This window comes from Sinohyriopsis cumingii, chromosome 9 (assembly GCF_028554795.1).
Source record: "Sinohyriopsis cumingii isolate HCF-2022 chromosome 9, ASM2855479v2, whole genome shotgun sequence".
Classification (NCBI taxonomy): Eukaryota; Metazoa; Mollusca; class Bivalvia; order Unionida; family Unionidae; genus Sinohyriopsis; species Sinohyriopsis cumingii.
The window spans coordinates 48,745,393-48,757,689 of NC_142969.1; the positions used below are offsets into that span (position 1 = coordinate 48,745,393).

The following is a 12,297-nucleotide window of genomic DNA, read 5'->3' on the forward strand; positions in this document are numbered from 1 at the left end:
TACTACTACTTCTACTACTGCTAATAATAATAATAATAATAATAATAAGAAGAAGAAGAAGAAGAAGAAGAAGAAAACGAAATGAAAACCACAGGAAATAATAACCTCGACTGGTGGTCAAGTAACTCGGTACGGTTATGTAGGCTACGCTGTACCTTTAATAATATGTTGTCAGTACGGACCTACCGGAAAGACTGGGTCGGAGGCGGTACGTACATGTAAGTGTTGAAATCTACTTGCACCACTGACCTGGACCCAATATTTGTCAGAAATGGCTGAAGCTAACGTGGTGCAAGAATTACCCAGACCTTACAGCAAGGCACAGTAACTAAGAAAACATAAACCACTAAGCACGTTCATGAGCTGATAATATATACTCATCATCAAAAGGAAATTGCTACTTTATATCATTTGGTGAAACATTAGTGGAAACTTCAGACTGAATAGATAAACAGCAGTAGTTATATGTGCCACCTGGCACTCAAACGCGAATTAACATTACACCATATGCTTACATATATCTGCCACTTGGTGCTCAGTCAGGAATTAACATTACGCCATAGGTTTACATGGATATGCCACTTGGTGCTCAATTGGGAAACCATATGTTAAAATGGTTCATAGGTTTAACATTGGGATTAATAATATTATTGCTTGACATGGCTGGTCTCAGTTGGGATTATAAAGTTATATTGTTAGAATTAACATCAATAAGCGCCACTATAGGTACGAACTCGAAATCGATGTTAAAATGGTCAATGGGTTTATTATGGGAATGGTATTCAAACCCCAACGCTTATAGCCTCAAAGGATCGAAAATTTGTGGCCTCAAACGGGAAATTCTCGTTACGATGTAGGTTTAAGCTATATCGCGAGTCTAAGCATTTATGGTGTCAAACGGTTTCATATCCCCCATTGGAAATGGTACTGTTAACAATTTGCGGCACTTGTAGGACAAAATTGTTTATGGGGACAAATAGGACTAGTAAAGTTAATTTATTTTATATATAATCCAATACTCGGTTTATTATCCAGCACCAACTTTTGGATCACTATTCAAACATACAGCTTACATTCCAACACTCGCGTTTTGATTAGTGTGCATCACACAAAATATAATATTTAGCACCCACTTCTGGATCGCAAACCGTCCACTACCCCCAGGCCCACTATCCGGCACCTGCTTCTTGATTAGTATCAAACACGCAACACTCGCATTTTGATTATTGTCTAAATACACCCCATATACTACCAAGCGTCCGTTTTTGGTTCTCAGTCAAAACACACACTCTACAATCCAGCACCCGCTTTTTTATTACAATCCAGACACATCATATATTTTATGCAGCACTCGCTTTCGGATCTATTGATTATACACAAACTCTACATATATTGATTATACACAAACTCTACAACCCAACACCCGCTGTCTTGATTATAATCCAACACACGAAATACTATCCAACAAAATGGTTAGTATTACTCTTTTCAGGTGATATGTGTGGCCCTTAAAAGTGCTTTGGGGTTTGTTGACTGAAGCCGGTTAACACATGTGGCATCGATTCACTAGTCTTCTACTCAGACTTAGCCACACAGATGGTCTGTAGAATAAGATCCGATTCACGTACCCTTGCCCCTCCCCACAAATTATTTTTTTCCACATTTCTTTGTCTGTGATTCTGGTAATGGTCCACTATGCTTTAACATATATACGGCTGTCCAGGTTGCATCGTTTCTGTCTGCATTCTCCTCATCCAGTGGACTGTCCAACTGCTTCAGCCTATCAGCAGGCATCGTGCTACGTTTTTTTTCTCAAAGCTATACCAAGCTTCTTATCTGTGTGCGGAGATTCATATCCTTCCACCAAACATGTGCTGGCGCTTACCAGATTCTAATGTTTGTGAGTTGTGAATTTTCCTAGTAGGTAGTTCACTCTTTGTGTGTAGTATGTGTACTTGTTAGTGAACGTGAACCAAAGAGGGTGGCTTGATGTAGTCGTTTGATTTGTACTATCTTAATTTGAGGTTTCGCTACGCTGTTCCTTACTTAATGAATCAGCATCCTAATTTGTTTTTTCTTCATTGCTACCGATTTTTAGTTTATATAGGGCTTTTTTAGGTGACACGTGCCTCCTATGGTATTATTTCTAACACCGGAGGAGGTGGACAATTACAATTGAAAGAGCTCTGAGCCCCCAATCAGCGATCCCGACGGTGTAGGTGTATAAATAACTCAAGGTGAAAGGTATCAAACTTTAATAACTTATATCGTATGTATTTATCTATTTTGTCTACAAATTTCTCAACCGCAGTTTCTTTCGAACAAATTCAGTCACCTATTCATAGTTGCCAACTACTATCATCAAATGAAATTAAAGTCTTAAGTGAGGGTGGTTCCCTTAAATGTTGATTCTGGTATTTATCTGTCCGTCTCTTGTTTCTTTTTTGGTACTTTCGGTACCCTTGACTACGTGTTCTCTTGGCACTTCCGGATCTGTCCGTCCGACATTTTCGGTACTCTCTTCCACGTCTCCATCACACTGCGCCACCCCACAAGCTCCTTACGTCACAAAAGACCTCCCACGTGCTCTCCACGTGTATTCCCTCTCTCCAATCCTTGGGTGTCGACCCTACACCCACTCGGAAAGTTTCCTCAGGAAGCATTTCTTCGCAATCCCAAACTTAGAATTTCACTAGAATTCCATCCAGCCTTTTAACATGTGTACAAATTTAGCACTCGGAGTACAGTCTAATGTCTTCCAGTTTCTTTGTGATCCGCCTCAAGCGGCATTCAAACTTGTGCTAACGGAAAAATGGACTTAGTCCGAAAAAAAATTGCTTATTGAGACTCCGCCCTAGATTTGAATCCTTCGGTTCTAATTGGATACGGTCTGGTTTCTTTGAAAACTGACCTGGGTCAATTTATAACTTATCTGTGGCTTTCGGGTTTCCGTTTACTAAAACCCGAACATGCTCCAAGCCGATCGTGACATCACTGACTGAGTGCAAAACAAACGAAGGCGTCTCTACCTGGTCGAATAATTCCTTTTGAAGTAAACCACGAACGGGTCGTTGCATAATAGTTAAACAACAGACAAGCAGTTTCTTTGTGCATAAAATCGGTCTAAAGTCGTACTCTTACATAATACGTATTGACATTATTCCAGATGCTCTATTTACGAATTAACTATGAGCAAATATGTGTATACATGAAGCATCAGCAAATTTTCCTCTTAACGTGACAGTGGGTCGAATTGAAAGCCCTATGTTTATATTAAGAATTATGAGGCAAATATGGTTATGTATTGGGTGCTATATTTGTATGCTAAATGTCGAGAATGGGCGAGAGGCTAATTTTTGCACAGCAGGATTACATGTGCTAGACCATGCCATCGTCGTGGGTCGAACATATATGGAGAAGAATGATATCGCAGAATGGAAAGATGGAAAGAGCATGGAAAAGCATTCAGAAATCGAATATGCCACAACAACGAAAAGAAGCACTAAGCGACTGTTAATGGCATTCCTACAATGCAATAACATCAAGACTTCTTTTCTCGTCATTATAATTTGAGAGTATACCCTCAAGTGGTTACTGACCGAAAATATGTTCATGTGTATCATAATTAAGATCATTCGTAATGCCATTACGACCATTTCATTATTTTTTGGATTGATATGCTTCAGTAATGGCTCACAAATTTCCCGTGAAATGACACAATTTCTTTTGAAATGTTATTCAGAACTTTGCACCGTATGTCCCATAGTCATAATAAACAGAGCCAAACTCATCTGCATGAAAGTTGGAAGTACAGTTTAACGACTGCATGAATTATAATTGGCGATATCTTTAAGTAGAATGCCTAATTATATTAGAAAGGCAAGGGTACAAAGTGATAGAAAGTTTAAAGCACGAGTATGATCCAATCTTCAAAACGGATACAGAATTTAAGCGCATTATCGAAAGTTACAATATGGTATGTATCGAGCATTTGAATCGACGCGACAGTTGAGGACAATCCTAAGCGACACGATTGCTGTAGGACGTGGACGAATCTCAATAAAAGGAAATCAAACACATCGATTTGTGTTTTGTTTTTTGTATCCTTGGGTCTGCAAATAGATCCAAATTCCTACAGGTTACCCTGAAATGTTGAAAGAACACATCGACGTGGAACATAAGGGTTGATCAAGTATTTTTATTTTTACCCCTAAACGACTTATACCATTCTCTTTTACCACATCATTGCAAAGGAAAAATTAAGTTTCCTTTGTTCTGTAAATATGATGAAATATGTGGTCAAGAAAAACATTGATGGCACACGGTTGCAGAACGTGCTTTGACAGGAACGTGGGTGAATGTCGACTTGTTTCGTGCTCTGTATCGCAGACACCGCTTGTTAAAGGTATGTAGCACGTTCTTACCACAGAACAACACTGTGAGGACGACAACTCCAATAAAGGGATCTTCATCGGCTATGCCAGTGAATTTCTCAAACTGACACAAGAATCTAGCGGCTATCTGTGTTGTTATTGATTCCAGAAGACAAAAGATTCATTCAAAACTGGCAACGATCATTATCAGGCATCATTTTGGAACACGTGATGAAGAATGAAGACGATCGTTTAATAAGTCATGTTAAATTGTTGGCGGGAAAATTGGCGTAAAACTGAATATTTGGCATATTAAAGTATATATTTTCAATCAGTGGACGATAAAGGAAAATTGTGATACACGTTGAGATTGTCCGTAAATATTTGATCTTTGTAAATTACTTAGAAGCGACGAGTTTGGTAATGTTATCATTGCAGTGTACGTAACAGCCAATGTCCGTTCAAAATTGAATTCGTGTTTAAACGTTTACGCGTATGGACCGACAAACATGCGGAAGACACTATTTGTCAGTTTGCAAGCGGCGACCGCCTCAAAATGTTTTGACCGAAGATACCAATGCCGAGACCGACAAGGACAAGTGTATACCAAGTGCAAAGTCAAATGATTCACACTTATCTTTCCATCAAGTTGTGAACTTTGATGCCTTGAAAGAAGATTCACAGTTCAGTCAAGATCAATATTTTCGCGTGGAAACATTAGTGCCACAAAAGATTATAAATTTACAAAATCACCTAATCCGTCAGTCGACCTTTCAGAAAAGGTATGTCAAATTGTGTACCGGAAACAAGTGCGGCTTCAAAGCCAGAACACTTTACCATATACACGCTGCATTGCTATTACTAACACTGACCGAGAACGATGATGAATAATTCGACAAAATAATCGAATGAGGGCCCTACTGTGAACTTCAAGTTCAATTCTGAGACCAGCACTCTTTTACCGATCCTGACGAATTTGACAAAGCAACAGAGTGACGGGACCACTACTAACTTCAAGTTCGATAATGAATTCGAGTGCGATGCTTTACTTTGCACCAAGAACGAAACCGTAACCCGCGATATCAGCGATGCAGAACGAGCTTGCCGTTCCTCTATCACCAGCGATGCCGTTCGCGTACCTTACATCTCTCTTGCGAAAGTGATGCAACACGTCCTTTAGCCTCAATTGACAAAAGTGATTTTGCGCTTGTACCTATCTACGGATCTCATCCATGCATTCGCAAACCCCTCTCGATGCCACTATCTCACCGAACTGTACAAATCAAAGACGATTACATGTTTACAGTGGCTTTGACACCATACACAGGACGTTCACAACGGCCTAAATAAGTTGATTTAATAACTAGTACCAAATTGTTGGCCAAAGCTGGATTTGTCAACTCAAAATGAAGAGAACAAATAGCGCGTTTCGTTTGAGATGTGAACATTCACGAATGGTAGGAAAAAGCAACAGCTTTCCTGTAATATATCAGATGGCCTCCGTGCTGTAACTAACGTCATTTGGTGGGGCATGATGTTATCCCCATAAATACTATAGAAGGGAAGATTGGTAGCTGTTTTCCCGAGGTAATATAAGTCATTTACAAAGAGCTTGTACTCATTAAACAGAAACTCAAAGTACAACTACATCCTTTGTAACATAACGTTACCTCTATGCTATAATAAGTATGGTTACTTTGAAAGTGTTCATATGGTCAAGACTTTCATCAATTAACGACGAGTCAGAACAATTACGATGCTACGACGATTACCTAAGAGGTGGCAATATTTAAAAAGCTCTTATTCAAGCGGATGTAGTTTTATTCTCTAACAAAAATCGTTTACAAGTGCCATCTCAAGACGAGACTTACAGCGTGTAGTGTTCGGGTTGGTGACTAATCATTTCTCTTCCATTTTTTACAAGTATATACCATTTGTAGAAAGACATTCCTTTGGATGACTAGTTTAGACTACGAATCTACCACTGGTGCTGGGTGAATGCATTTTCAGATAGGCAAAATGTAAATGAAACGCAAAATCAGAGTCATTTATCGGGTTTTAAACTTTTGCTAGTTTCACAGTATTAAAAGAGTGACTCTTTGGAAAGACTGTCACGTCCACAAAATCCAACGTGGATAGGAAGCTTATCATACTGCGACATATGTCCTCAGTGTTGCAACAATTTATGTGGAAGAAATTCAATGACTATATTCAGCATTTAGAGGATTACCAAACCATTTTAGAAGAACTGTCTCCACCTACGATTTATTTGACTTTTGGCCGACTTGTAGTGTGTTTGTGTTAGTGAATACTTTTCTCGGATTTCATTTCCCCGCAAATTCATTCTGGATTATTTATGAACAGTACATGAAGGAAAGACATGACCACCAGAACTTTATCTGTGCGATAAAGACAAATTGTATTAAAAGTGTTGAGAATAGGGATGAAGACGAGTTATGTACCTCCGTGAAGAAGACATCTGACGAATTTTGTTCATGTTTCATAGTTATCAAGAAGTGTCTTTGGAAAGTTGGTTAAAGCAACCGATTTTCGACTGGTAAGATGTACGTGACTGTAAACGATGTGACTTTGAAGCTACGATACAATAAGTGGTTGACTATGCAAATTAAAACCGTTGTAACAAAATGTAACGATGCGTCCAGTATTAAAACATACTCATCGATTGCACTAGAACGTTTTAGACGAATTAGCTAAACCTGCTCTGAGAAGTTTCAAGACCATAATGAAATATAAACCGAAAATCACAAAAAGAAACACAGCCATTATCGTAGAAGGAGAAGAAGGCACACGAAATTTTTTACAAACTTCGTCTACTTCAATATTAGCATGATTGCAGCTTTCTCTTAGACTCCCAAACGAGAAATGAATAGAAACAAGTGACAAAAAGATAATGACGACATCCTCTGTGGAAAGTAAAATGAAAGAATGGAAAATAGAAGTGATTAAAGACATCAATTTGTCAGTCACCACTCCAGATCTGGCACCTACTCTTACATATTTTCGGACACATCATGCCTAGTCCAAAACAGACAGTACACACGAATATAAAAATAGTTTCGAACAGTGGGTCTCTTATTAAACAGCAACAAAAATGGTTCACCAAATCACGAAGACAATTTTATCCAGCATTTACTACATGCCACTGGTTAAGGGTTTCACACATTTTATCGTGATACTAAAATCAAATTTTAAAATGTACGTTTGCGAAATAATCAACAGTAGGCACAAGAACAAGAAACATACATGTTATACAAACCCATGCAACAGAAATCACCCAGATGTCAAAAACTGTTGACGGCATCGATCATCAATGGCAAGCTGATTTAACTGATGAATCTAACTTTGCAGCATACAATAATGGTTAAAACTATTTGTTTGTGTAATGAACTTATTTTGAAAATCAGCCTGGGTACTACCTTAAACTTCATAAGCATGTTGAGAGCTTTAAAACTGGTTTTGAAAGAAAGTGATCGCTACCTACCTTTTCCAATTATAAAACAAACAAAGACACACTATTTATGAACCAAGATTAGCAGCATTTGAACCTGTCTCTATGGATTTCGTACGTACAATCCTGATGAAGAGTGTACCAAAGTCATGTGAACTTGATCCAATTCCAACATCACTGCTGCTTGAGTGCTTAGATCCAGTATTGCCTTCACTAACTGATGTTATTAATACCTCTCTCTCATCCAAGGAATTCCCATCATTTTTCAAAACTGCCATTGTAAAGCCTCTGCGGAAGAAACCAACACTAGACCATAACGATTTAAAGAACTACCGCCCAGTTTCTAATCTCCCATTCATATAAACAATCTTAGAAAAGGTTGTTCTATCCCAGCTTGCATCTCATCTGAATTCAAACAGTCTTTTTAGCAATGTACAACCTGCATATCGTCCTTGCCACAGTACTGAAACTGCTCTTCTAAAAGTAGTTAATGACATTCTCTCTGCGTTGGATAGCGGAAAGATTACAGTCCTCACCCTTCTTGATTTGTCTGCAGCATTTGACACAATAGATCATGATATATTACTTCACTGTCTCCAGCATGTATTTGGCATTCATGATACAGCCTTACGGTGGCTCAAGTCCTACTTGGTCAACAGGACACAAATTGTATCTGCAAATGGAATACACTCCAGCCCAGTTGATCTATGTTGTGGTGTTCCACAGGGGTCTGTTCTTGGACCTGTTTTCTTCATTCTATACACTCAGTCGCTCTCAAGTGTCATAGATCATCATCCAGTGTCTCACCCACTGTACGCTGATTACACCCAAATATACAAATCTAGCCACCCAACTGAAGTTGATGCTACCATCCAAGGTGTAGAGAGGTGCATTTCTGATGTGAAATCATGGATGACATGTAACAAGCTGCAGATGAATGATGACAAAACTGAGACAATTCTGATCACAACACAAAGACTTTCTCTTTCACATCCTTTACCTCAAACAATAAATATCAGCAACACCAACATTAAATTCACACAATCAGTACGAAACCTAGGTGTTACTCTGGACAGTACTCTCACATTGCACCAACATGTCATGAACATATGCAAGGCTGCATATCTTGAGCTAAGACGCATAAGCTCCATTCGCAAATATCTTTCTGTTGATTGCACTAAAACACTTGTGTGTTCATTAGTACTTTCAAGAGTGGACTATTGTAACTCAATTCTGTCTGGTTCATCTCAATATCTGCTCCAGAAACTTCAAAAAGTTCAAAACACAGCTGCTCGGATCATACTTAGAGCACCACGATCAGAGCACACCTCCCCGCTGCTCTGTACCCTACACTAGCTATCCATTCGATCCAGAATCAAACACAAAATTTGTTCTCTGTGCTAGATTTCACTGTCGGACTCTAGTCCAACATACCTATCCGACCTCACCCATGTGTATATACCAGCAAGATACTTACGCTCCTCTTCTGACAATCGTATACTCATTATTCCCACTATGAAAACAAAGTCATATGGACAGCGTTCTTTTGCATACCTGGGCCCAGCAACGTGGAATGAATGTCCCACTGAACTTAGACACAAAGACACAGTCATCCCATTCAAGAGTGCTCTCAAAACTCACTTATTTCGACTGCAAGAACAAACTTAAAGACCTAATAATGTTTCCTATCTTAAGGACACACGGTACTAATTATACGGAAGAACTGTGAACCAGTCTAGAAATGGGTGAGGAAATAATAGAGTATTTACAGGTTTGGTGGTCCATAATTGGTTAATAATGAAAATTAAAATTTTAGGAAAAATATCTTTTGAGAGCTTATCCTATATGTAATGTAAAAAAAATATTGACAAATTTCTACTGATGCAATTTTAGCATTTTTACAGGCTTGACTCAGGAGTACTCAATACTGAAAGTAGCACCTGATTCATTTGGTGCAGAATCAATAACACGTGTTTCATGCACATGTATGTAAACAAATTGCCGCGGGTCATATGGTGTTCTCCACACATAAGCTTGCACCAAGGTTAGATGTGCACGAAAAATTATAGGTGTCATTATCAGCACCCATAAATTTTAAGTTATTGAATTTTGAATATGATAGTGTTTCCATATGTTTACCATTGGAGTGGAATTAGTACCGTGAGTCCTATATGCGACCTATACCATAATAGGAGTTTGTTGTTTCCATGGTTACCACGTGCATACAGGGTATCAATTTGGTGGTTTTTACATATGACAATCATAATGGAATCTTTTTATCATGGTTTGCATGTGATTTTGGAGAAAAATTCTATACAAAAGACAGATGGGGATGGTTTTATACACTGGAGAGTGGAAGCAGATAGCTCAGGCCATAGGGAAAAGAGCATAGTATGGCCTGATGGCAGAATTTCATATGATGGTACCCATAGATTGGCCTATATGGTTAAATACCATTTAACACATGCAACAATTCCCCAAAAGGGGGTGGGGGTGGGGGAGATTTTATATGTAAGCCACTTATTTCACAATCACTTATGTATCAGTACTGATCATTTAACTTTAGAGACACACTCAGCAGATCAAAGCAGAGAACATTGTAAAAATAAGGACTGTGCACAAAACTGCACATGCTGCATTGCTTCAACCTGTAAATTGAATTATTATATGTCGAGTCACATTGAATATCAATTATACCGGTCTTATTTCTTATCCTAGAATTAAACTCCTTGACACCTATTCTATGTTCAGCATGTTTCTCATATTGGTACATTACATTTTTGGGCAAACAGTATTGGAACTTTTCTGCATTCCTTTTGTTGAGGGAACAGGGAGGGATATTTTCACTTAAAATAATAGTTTTCAACCCTTCAGTCGCAATATAAGTCTGCAAAAGTCCTATCTGTATTGCATTCTTTACACAGGCAGTTTTTCTTCCCCAACCTCTCTTCATACAGTTGAAACATTCTTGATGTATAACCAAACCAGATCTCTTTTTTCTTCATGTACCAAGTCCCATGATAGAAAACCTTCATACTCAGGGTGTTGCAACTTGTGGTCTCTGAACACATTATTCCAAATCTCAACATTTGATTACTGCGTGCACTAAGCGATATGTGTTTTGTTCACCATATATGTTGTTGTGAATAAATGAAAACAAGCTTCATGTCAGAAATATGGTTTCATATTTGAAACAAAAGCTATTTATAAAACCTACATTGCTCTGTTCTTACCATCAAGTAATAGTAAGGAATCATTTAGCTGTAAATTAGAGCTTGCTATTTGGTTTGCCAAATCAAGGTGTATTACCTCCCCTTTGACTGTAATTGAGTGATTGCAATGTTTGCTTTGTTTCTCTTTTGTTCAATAATGTATGCATTTTTTCAGCTTTATATTAAAAAGTAAGTAATTTAACACTGCTTATAGTGGAAAGTAGCCACAGTAATGATTTTGAGACTTTTTCTTAACTTTTTATGAGCTTTGGGTAAATGTAGGTATATATTTATGTATTAGACAACTTCAATATGCAATCAATTCTATTACTTAAATTTAACATGTAGTGTATTTAGTGACAATTTTTATCAGTGTCTGCATATTGCATAGAGACATGAACTTGTCTTGGCATAGCAAAGTTTTTCACACATTTCTCCACCTCCAGCATACTTAATAGCTTGAGTCATAACAGTTTGTGCATACACTTTCTGTCTCCAACATCAATGTCAGCATTATAGGAACTTTGGATAGCTTTTTCAAATTTGTCTCTTGATGTCCTTATGTAACATACCTCATGTTGATGTGTTATTTGGGTTGATACACATTCCCCCACCCCACCCCTTGTTGTGGGGAACATTACCAGGCTTGAAGAAGTTACTCTGTCTATTCTTTGCTTATTCACCCTTCCCTATAGTTTTATACTAAAAAGTAGCACTATGTTATTTAATTATTCAGTTTAATAAAGCTTATGGAACTCTTCCTTGGCTTTTATACCTTTTTATTAACATTTGGGGGTCATGAATCACATGTGATGATAGTTTAAATAAGTTTGGAATATCAGCATCTCTTGATGCTTCATGGGTGTGTGTATTTGTTTTAGTCACAAAAGGGCAATGGCCTCTTATCATTTTGACCTGTCATGTAGCACACTTATTTGTTTTGTTTGATTGATGTGAATAGGAATGCACTGTATCTTATTTCTTTGAGAGTCAGCAAGAAAAGAAATGCAATTTTGAAATTTAAAACGTTTAAAACTTGTCTTATAGCCAGTGAGAGATGAAAATACAATGCGTCATGTAATTTGATACCCTGTGATGTCATACTTGCTGATGTCAGCATGCTTGTGTTTCTTTTGTGTAGCATGCATGCCATAGAAAGATAACATGAAGATACAAAGGCAGAAAACAATTATTTTAATAACAAGAATAAGCCATTAATAAGTACAATACAACACAGCAACAT

The 12,297-nt window shown here is 37.9% G+C and overlaps 1 protein-coding gene across 1 annotated transcript in view; it reads left to right on the forward strand.

Annotated features, from left to right (window-relative positions):
* The window catches only part of LOC149791771 (uncharacterized), an 82,526-nt gene that overhangs the window by 35,728 nt on the left and 34,501 nt on the right, over positions 1 to 12,297 (forward strand). The window lies entirely within an intron of this gene.